Raw genomic sequence first — 10,669 nt, 5'->3', positions numbered from 1 at the left:
GGACTTCCGTCCCTACTGGGTAAACCTTCCGGTCCTACCCACGCCGACCTTCCGGTCCATCACACAACATATCGCCTTCCGGCCCATAACATATTGCCTTCCGGCCCATAATATAATCGCCTTCCGGCCCATGACATACATAGCACATATAAAAAATAACTTACCACATATAGCATACATATCACATATCATATCCGACCTTCCGGTCACACAGTCAAACCTTCCGGGTACAGTATAGTGAGAAGACTCACCTCGTGAATGCTGAAAGCTAGCAAATCCTGCAATCACTCGTGCACAATCCGACGAGCTACAACCTCCCTATAACATCACATATCCCTCATTAACACTTATATCTTCTAAGTGTGACTATCCCTAAGAAGTCAGACTTAGGTCAACTCTGGTCAACGGTCAACGGTCAACTCGACCGGACTCGGCGAGTGCCATGGCGACTCGGCGAGTCTAGACGTCCTCCCCAACTTCCCCTGATGTTCCCTTTCTACTCGTCGAGTATTCCTCTTGGCTCGACGAGTTCCTCGTGGAAGAATCGCGGGGCCACCCCGACTCCACTCGCCGAGTCTGAAGAACAGCTCGACGAGTTTCAGACAATCTCCAAGCTACTCGCCGAGTCTGTTCGTCGGACTCGGCGAGTCCGTGCCATGCAGTCGATCAAACTGCTTCCTGAGATAAGTATTGTCCCGAAATACACAAGCATGGGACCTTCTGGACCTCTAAGGTCCTAATACAGGGTTATAATCGTTTGGGTAACAAGGTACTAATCCATCTAATCACCAAATGGGTTCCATAAACCCTAAATCCATGCACACATCAACATAACAGAAAAGATCCGAAATATTACCTGAATAACGCACTCTCTGTGTCCCCAAACCGCAGAACTCGAATCCATTGCTGTTCCTTTAGCCAAAACTCTTCTCCTCTTTGCACAACAATTTCTTCAAGGCCCTAATATCCTTCAATCTTGCTCTAGATGCCCACAGCCGTTTAGGGTTCTTCTCAGTCGACTAAAGACAGACAATGACGGCCTATAAGTGCATTATATACGTTCCAAAACCAAACGGCTAGGGTTTCCGCTGAACAGCGTAGACTCGCCGAGTCCATATCTGGACTCGTCGAGTCCAGTCGCGAACCCGCGACCAGGTCTGCGATCCTACTCGGCGAGTCTAGGCTCCAACTCGCCGAGTCCCCTCTTAAATCACCCCAAAAACATAATTTAACAATACCTGAGATTCCGGGCTGTTACAACTCTCCCCCACTAGGATTAGACTTCGCCCTCGAAGTCTCACTCTGCAAATAGCTCCGGATGCTGCTCCCGCATCTCACGTTCCGGCTCCCAAGTCATTTCCGAACCTTTCCGGTGTTGCCACTGGACCAACACCAGAGGTACCTCCTTGTTCCTCAGAACCTTTATCTTCCGATCCCTGATGGCCACTGGTCTCTCGGCATAATTCAGGCTCGCATCCACCTGAATATCCTCCAATGGAACCACTGCCGACTCATCGGCTATACACTTCCTCAATTGCGACACATGAAAAGTGTTGTGGATCTGTCCCAACTCCGCTGGCAACTCCAACCGATAGGCTACTCGGCCTATCCTTACAATCACACGAAATGGCCCAATATACCGGGGGCCCAACTTGCCCCTCTTCCTGAATCGAATCACTCCTTTCCAAGGAGAGACCTTCAGGAGAACGAAGTCGCCGACTTGAAACTCAAGCTCGGATCGGCGCCTGTCTGCATAACTCTTCTGTCGGCTCTGGGCGGTCAATAACCTCTGTCTAACTTGCTGAATCTGCTCTGTCGTCTGAAGCACGATCTCTGTGCTGCCCATCACTCTCTGTCCCACCTCTCCCCAGCAAATGGGGGTCCGACACCTCCTACCATACAACAGCTCAAAAGGTGGCATACCAATGCTCGAATGATGGTTGTTGTTGTAGGAAAACTCTGCTAAGGGCAAGTATGTATCCCAGCTACCCCCGAAGTCTAACACACACGCTCGAAGCATGTCCTCCAGCGTCTGGATCGTCCGCTCGCTCTGACCGTCTGTCTGGGGATGGTATGCGGTACTAAAATGCAATTTAGTGCCCAGCTCCTCATGGAATTTCTTCCAGAACCTGGAAGTGAAGCGCACATCACGGTCTGAAACAATCGAGATCGGCACTCCATGCCGAGATACCACTTCTCTCACATATATCTCCGCCAACTTCTCCGCTGAAGAGCTCTCGCTGATGGCAAGGAAGTGTGCACTCTTCGTCAACCTATCCACAATCACCCAAATTGCGTCAACTCCCCTAGCAGTCCTCGGCAATTTGGTGATGAAATCCATAGTGATCTGTTCCCACTTCCACTCGGGGATCTCCAATGGCTGTAACTTGCCATGCGGTCTCTGGTGCTCGGCCTTAACCCTACGGCAGGTCAAGCACCTCTCAACGAACCATGCCACGTCCCTCTTCATACAGGGCCACCAATACTCTTTCCTCAAATCCAAATACATCTTCGTAGCACCGGGATGGATCGAGAATTTCGATCTATGAGCCTCTTCCATCAAAGTAATACGCGTACCGCCCACGAACGGTACCCAGATCCGACCCTGAAACGTCATAAGCCCTCGTCCATCCTTAACGAACTCTGAAATTAACCCCACAACCCGCTCTTTCTTCTGCATTTCTGGCCGCGCAGCCTCGGTCTGTGCCCCACGAATAGCATCCAATACTGGAGTCATCACAGTCAGTCTCAAGCATACATCTCGCAATGGAGTGCTCTCCGCCCTGCGGCTCAACGCGTCGGCTACCACATTAGCCTTGCCTGGGTGGTACAGGATCTCACAATCGTAATCCTTGACCACATCCAACCACCTCCTCTGATGCATATTTAGGTTGGGCTGATCCATCAAATATTTCAAGCTCTTATGGTCCGTGTATATCGTACATCGAACCCCATACAGGTAGTGACGCCAAATCTTGAGAGCGAATACTACTGCCCCCAACTCTAAATCATGCGTGGGATATCTCGCCTCATGAGGCTTCAGCTGCCTCGACGCATAAGCTATCACATGACCCCTCTGCATCAACACTGCACCCAGTCCCGAAATCGATGCGTCGCAATATACTACAAAATCTTCCATCCCTTCCGGGAGAGCTAATACCGGGGCTTCGCACAACCTCTGGCGGAGTGTCTCAAAGGAGGTCTGCTGCTCGGGCCCCCATGAGAATGCCACACCCTTCCGGGTCAATCTGGTGAGCGGCACTGCGATCTTGGAGAAATCCTTAATGAATCTCCGATAATACCCTGCCAACCCAAGGAAGCTCCTGATCTCAGAGGGTGACTTCGGCACCTCCCAACTCATCACCGCCTCAACCTTGGCCGGATCGACCAATATCCCTTTCCGATTAACAACATGTCCTAGAAATTGGACCTCCCGCAACCAGAAGTCACATTTGGAGAACTTTGCATAGAGCTTCTCCGACCTCAATACCTCAAGGACCTCCCTCAAATGCTCCTCATGCTGCTCTCTAGATCTCGAATACACCAGAATGTCGTCGATAAATACAATCACTGACCGATCCAACATCGGTCTGCATACCCTGTTCATGAGATCCATGAACACAGTCGGGGCATTGGTGAGCCCGAAAGGCATCACCACAAACTCATAATGCCCATATCGCGTTCTAAACGCTATCTTCTGGACATCCTCGTCCCGCACTCTCACCTGATGGTACCCTGACCTCAGATCGATCTTGGAAAACCAAGATGCTCCCTGCAACTGATCGAATAAATCATCGATCCTCGGCAACGGGTAACGGTTCTTGACCGTCAACTTGTTCAACTCCCGGTAATCAATGCACATCCGGTGTGAACCATCCTTCTTCTTGACGAACAGAATAGGTGCTCCCCATGGCGAGCTGCTCGGCCGAATGAATCCCTTCCCCAGCAACTCCTGGAGCTGCGAGGACAACTCTTGCATCTCTGGAGGTGCAAGACGATAAGGCACTTTAGCAATAGGTGCGGCCCCCGGAACTAGATCGATACCAAACTCTACTTGCCTCACAGGAGGTACTCCTGGCAGCTCCTCGGGGAAAACATCTGGAAACTCACGCACCACAGGGACCTCCTCAACTGACTTCGGTCTCTCGGAAACCTCCCGCGTATCCATCATATACGCCACAAAACCCTTGCAGCCCTGCTGTAGACACTGCCTCGCCCTAGCGGCCGAACAAAAAGCTGATCCCGAACGGGTACCCTCACCGTACACCGAAAGAACTCCCCCACTATGGTCTCGTATAGTCACCAGCTGACGCTCATAGTCGATGACAGCGCCGAATCGGCTCAACCAGTCCATGCCCACGATGACACAGACATCACCCATCGCAATAGGAATCAGGTCAATCGGGAATTCGACCCCGAAAATCTCTAACACGCATCCCCGGAGAACCTCCGTGGCACAAATCACTCTCTCGTCAGCTATAGAAACCCTCAGAGGCCGACTCAACGACTCACGACTAACGCTGATATGTTGACTAAAGGCTAGAGATACAAAGGATCTACTCGCACCCGAGTCAAATAACACTAAGGCAGGCACAGAGTTCACAAGGAAAGTACCTACGCATATAATAACATAAGCATAACATCTCGACATTAAAGATAAATACATGAATTACAGCATACCTGCCACAACATCGGGCGCAGCGCGGACCTCCTCCGCAGTCAGCTGAAAGGCTCTCCCCCGAGCCCGCGGGGCCTCGGCCTTCACCGGTCGGGTCGCAGTAGCCCTGGCAGCAGGTGTAGATCCCTGAAGAAGCTGAGGGCACTCGGCCTTCCTATGGCCTGTCTGGTTGCAATGAAAGCAAACCGTAAATCCCTTGGGGCACTCCCTAGCAATGTGCCCCTCCTTGCCACACTTGTAGCAAGCACCAGATCGACATACCCCATCATGACTCTTGCCGCACTTCCCGCAAGTGCGGCCCTTCGAACCTCCTGTCCTCGAATCGGCGGACTTTATCCGCTTGGCTGCCGGCTGGGACTGAGCCGGTCGCCGGTCCACCCGCTGAGACTCGGCCTCCTCCCTGGCCTGGGTCTCCAACTCGATCTCGCGCTTCCTGGCATTTGCCTGAAGCTCAGCAAAAGTATGGTAGGTGGAGTTTGACACAAACTCCCGGATATCCCTCCTCAACACACCCAAGTACCGGCTCATCCGAGCCTGATCAGTGGATACCAGCTCGGGGCAGAACATCGCCCTCTCATGAAACTTCCGCGTGATCACCGCAACAGAATCAATACCCTGCTTGAGGGTTAAGAACTCCTGTACCAATCGTTCCCTCTCCACCGGGGGAACGTACTCGTCCCTGAACATAACAGTAAACCCCTCCCATGTCACTGCTGTAATCTCTGCCAGAGTGAAGTTCGCCGTCACGAACTTCCACCAATCCTTCGCTCCCAGACGGAGCTGGTTCAAAGCGAACCGTACCCTCAGGTGCTCCGGGCATGAACAAGTGTAGAAGCACCCCTCTATATCCGCGATCCACCTCATCGCAGCAATCGGATCCTGCGTCCCATCGAACTCAGGTGGCTTCGTGTTGCTGAACTCCCGGAACAGCAACGAGTCACCCCCCTGTGGCCTGGCAGCGGCCACAGCTGCGGTAGCTGCAGCGGCTGCAGCTTCAGTCAATGCGGCGTACCGCTCCGCAAACGTCTCCATCAGGGTGGTCTTAATAGACCCAAACATCTCCGGGATCTCAGCCCGGATCGCCGCAGCTACCTCCTCGTGAATCATCTGACGAATCTCCTCGTCACTCACACCGCTCGTACTCGCCCCGTGGCGTGGTCTAACCATGATGTCTCTGAAATACAACATAAAACCATCAGAGACTCCATCGAGTATAATCGTACTCGATACGCAACCCTACTCAGTCCCCGATATCCAGGGTTCTTACTTGGGTCTCCCACTGACCCGGTGTCCTCGGTAGTACGGGCCCAATACTACCGACCACACCGCATCAGCGTTCATTCCAAGTCTTCCTCCCCAAACCCCGGATAGTGAGTACTCTACTTCTGATATGCACTATCTACCCGCATACTAGCAAAGCATCTCATATCGGCAAACTTCCCTAGACTAAGGCATCACAAATCAGGCTACTCTAGTCCTATCATGAATACCTAGTCTTCTAGCATGCATAACAATTCATATCATATAATATTGTAAGGTATTTTGGGGATCTTTACCGTTCCGGCGCTGACTGATCGTACACACTGCTTCTTTCTTGCTTACCACAAAACCATTTACAAAAGTTTATGCCTTTATTTAAAAAGTTTCCTCAAATCCTCGGTTTGAGTTCAGTTACCCCCGAAGGTGCACCCGAATCCCTCAAACCAAGGCTCTGATACCAATTGTAACAACGCAAATTTTAAAGCAAATTTTCATTTTTAAAAATAAAGTATTTCCATTCAAAACAAGGCATAAATAATTTAAGTATCATGTCAAATACAAACTGTCTAAATCCCAAGATCATAAAAACATCCTTCAGTGTGTATCGATCACGCCGGCGCCTTCCCACGGTCCTCGCTAGTTCCTGAAACACATACAAAACAACTGTAAGCATAAATGCTTAGTGAGTTCCCCAATATACAACTTACGCACATACGCCTTTCCAGGCCCTGACCTTCCGGTCCATGTGTCTCAGGGGACTTCCGTCCCTGCTGGGTAAACCTTCCGGTCCTACCCACGCCGACCTTCCGGTCCATCACACAACATATCGCCTTCCGGCCCATAACATATTGCCTTCCGGCCCATAATATAATCGCCTTCCGGCCCATGACATACATAGCACATATAACAAATAACTTACCACATATAGCATACATATCACATATCATATCCGACCTTCCGGTCACACAGTCAAACCCTTCCGGGTACAGTATAGTGAGAAGACTCACCTCGTGAATGCTGAAAGCTAGCAAATCCTGCAATCACTCGTTCAAAATCCGACGAGCTACAACCTCCCTATAACATCACATATCCCTCATTAACACTTATATCTTCTAAGTGTGACTATCCCTAAGAAGTCAGACTTAGGTCAACTCTGGTCAACGGTCAACGGTCAACTCGACCGGACTCGGCGAGTGCCATGGCGACTCGGCGAGTCTAGACGTCCTCCCCAACTTCCCCTGATGTTCCCTTTCTACTCGTCGAGTATTCCTCTTGGCTCGACGAGTTCCTCGTGGAAGAATCGTGGGGCCACCCCGACTCCACTCGCCGAGTCTGAAGAACAGCTCGACGAGTTTCAGACAATCTCCAAGCTACTCGCCGAGTCTGTTCGTCGGACTCGGCGAGTCCATGCCATGCAGTCGATCAAACTGCTTCTTGACATAAGTATTGTCCCAAAATACACAAGCATGGGACCTTCTGGACCTCTAAGGTCCTAATACAGGGTTATAATTGTTTGGGTAACAAGGTACTAATCCATCTAATCACCAAATGGGTTCCATAAACCCTAAATCCATGCACACATCAACATAACAGAAAAGATCCGAAATATTACCTGAATAACGCACTCTCTGTGTCCCCAAACCACAGAACTCGAATCCCTTGCTGTTCCTTTAGCCAAAACTCTTCTCCTCTTTGCACAACAATTTCTTCAAGGCCCTAATATCCTTCAATCTTGCTCTAGATGCCCACAGCCGTTTAGGGTTCTTCTCAGTCGACTAAAGACAGACAATGACGGCCTATAAGTGCATTATATACGTTCCAAAACCAAACGGCTAGGGTTTCCGCTGAACAGCGTAGACTCGCCGAGTCCATATCTGGACTCGTCGAGTCCAGTCGCGAACCCGCGACCAGGTCTGCGATCCTACTCGGCGAGTCTAGGCTCCAACTCGCCGAGTCCCCTCTTAAATCACCCCAAAAACATAATTTAACAATACCTGAGATTCCGGGCTGTTACATGCAAACACTTTTACAACTTGTTTACAAATCTATTTCATTTTATGCATGTTCCCAAGTGAATTGTTATTTTATTATTTCACTTTTGCAAACAAACCCCCTCCTTGTGAACAAAGTACCTTGTGCAAAGAGGTATAGACTTTTATCCCGTGTCTCTGTGGTTCGACCCTGCTTGCCTTGTACTACTTTTTAGTGCATTAAAGTAGTGTATTTGGAGTCTATTATACCCCTTTATTTGTTGGATTTGACACGCCTTAAAAATTGGCGCTGTTGCTGGGGACATGGTGTTACTCATTGTTTATGCCAAGATTTTTTGTGAGCGGGTACATCTCTAAAAAAAACATAAAAAAAACAAAACAAAAAGTGTCGCTCTTAAATGAATACTCCTTACATTGAAGACCAACTTTCTGAGCTAGCTCGGTTAGTTATGATGATTGGAAATGACCAAAGTGCGCAACCTACACCTATTCCTTGTGATTTTTGCACTCAAAATGGACATCATTCCAACATGTGTCCATATTTACAAGGGGAATGGGAGGAAGTGCATTAAATGGGAAGCTACTACTGGCCAAACCAATGGAGTTATGATCAACCTCAACATGATCAATGGTGGGAAAACAACCAAGCTTGGGGAAACAACCAATGCCAAAACCCATACTAATCTTGGGGAAATGACGAATACCAACTAACTCCACAGTTCCAACAACCGTATTCTCCATCTCCCTAACAACCTGAAACCTCGAGTATGTCCTTGGAAGACATTGTCAAAAGCATTGCCACTACTACACAAATCTTCCAGGAAACAACCAAAGCTAGCCTCAAAATCTTAGAGCAACAAATTGCACAACTTACTCAATCTGTGAGTATAATGGAAGCTCAAGGCAAATTACCATTACACATTGAAGAGGACCCAAGGCATATCGTTTCTACCGTTACCTTGAATGATAGGAAATTTTTTGATGATCCAGGATTGCAATTTGAAGACGAGGAAGAAGAGGAAGAAGTAGAAGTGGAGAAGGATGTCAATGAAGCTATAGAGGAGGTGTTGGAGGTTGAAAAAAAAGAGGTTGAGCCACCCACTACCAATGATAAACTCCTTTCACTGGTAGAGCAACCACAAGAGCCAGAAATGAAAAATCTGCCAAACCCTTCAAAGGATATGTATGCCGAGAAGGAAGACACCTAACCGGTCATCAACTCGACCACCCTATTAAAGAAGGAAGGTTTGATCAACTTACTGGACAAGTAAAAGAAAGGGGTCGGTTGGACAATTGTTGTCATTAAAGGTCTAAGTCCAGCATGGTTCCCACATAAAAAGAAATTCAAGTACAAGATAAATGTTCCATTGAAGGAAGTGGCGAGAAGGTTGATGTAATAGAGAGCCCCACATACTTAGATTGATGCATATTCAAGGGTCATGTCGAGCCAACGACTTTAAAAAAGGGCGGCTAACCGGGAGGCAACCCGGGGGTATTTTTGTCCTTTCTTTTTAAAACTTTTTAGTCTTTGGTAAATTTCAAAATTTTAATGTCCCAAATGGTTATAAACTTTTTTTCCTAGAAAATGACTCTCGGGGTCCAAAAATATTTCACGAATAGCTTGGGGAAGATGAAGAGAAGGTTCTCACCACAATTGTTAGGCTCCAAGAATGATTCGGTAAATTCTTTCCATATCTTTAATCGTCCACATTTTGCTTAAAATTTCAATTTGTGTACACTTATGATTGTTTTGGACCTTACCCGACCCGACTACCATCCCGTACCACCTTCCGGTGATTAGGTTGTTCCACCTTCTCCGAGCATCGAGGACGATGCTTATCTTTAAGCTTGGGGAGAGGTAGAGTTGTACATTAGGTTTATCCATGCATTTCATGTTCATATTCATGCAAAAAAAAGAGAGATTTTAGCCTTCTTATTTTCTTTTTCTTGCATTCTGCATTTTAAATCTATAAAACCCAAAAATATTTTCTAGTTTTTGCATCCCATTTTCATTCATTATTTCCAAAAAAAATTACGAGATGATGACACTCTTTACATACAATATCTCCATGAAGTGGGAAATCGAGAACTTAAATGGAATAACTACTGAAGTGACCGGGTAGTTACCGGAAGTGTAGAATCAGCTATCATAACTAGGGGACCCAAACACCGTAATTGGAGATCCGATCCTTAGATAATAAAAAAAAATGGCGTACTGAAACGTTTTTGTGGGCGGTAATAACAGCTTTAGGATGATTTGCTTCTGAATGTTTAAAAAGAATCTTTATCGGCAACTCTAGACCCACAGAACACAGACCTATTTGTTGACATGCGTTACCCTCGTGGTAACAAAGAGCTTAAGTATCAGATCCACACAGTCAAGAAAGAAGAATGGGTACAACTATCATATCAAGTACCCAAATCAAAATGAATAAATAAATAAATAAATTTCAAGCACTTAATCGAAGAAACTTTTAGAAATTCAAAAGTTGGTTGAAGAATTCAAAGCTCAAAATGAAGATACAAATCCAAGTTCAATCAAAATCAAAGCCATCTCAAAGTCAAATCTGGAGAATGAAGAACTGTGTGATATGATACTTGTAGATCTCGAAAAAGTGAAAGCATAGGAGCTGGGCCCCTTCGGGTGGGCTCACTGTTTCAGCGAAAGCTGATTCGCCGTGACGGGTTCTTAAGGATGCGTCGATTCTGATTCTTGACCATCTAGTCTTAAGGACATGAG

Source organism: Lactuca serriola, chromosome 3, assembly GCF_051521515.1.
Source record: "Lactuca serriola cultivar US96UC23 chromosome 3, Lser_US96UC23_V15, whole genome shotgun sequence".
NCBI classification, from domain to species: Eukaryota; Viridiplantae; Streptophyta; class Magnoliopsida; order Asterales; family Asteraceae; genus Lactuca; species Lactuca serriola.
The sequence above is the reverse complement of the archived record's forward strand: the minus strand, read 5'-3'. Positions refer to the sequence as shown.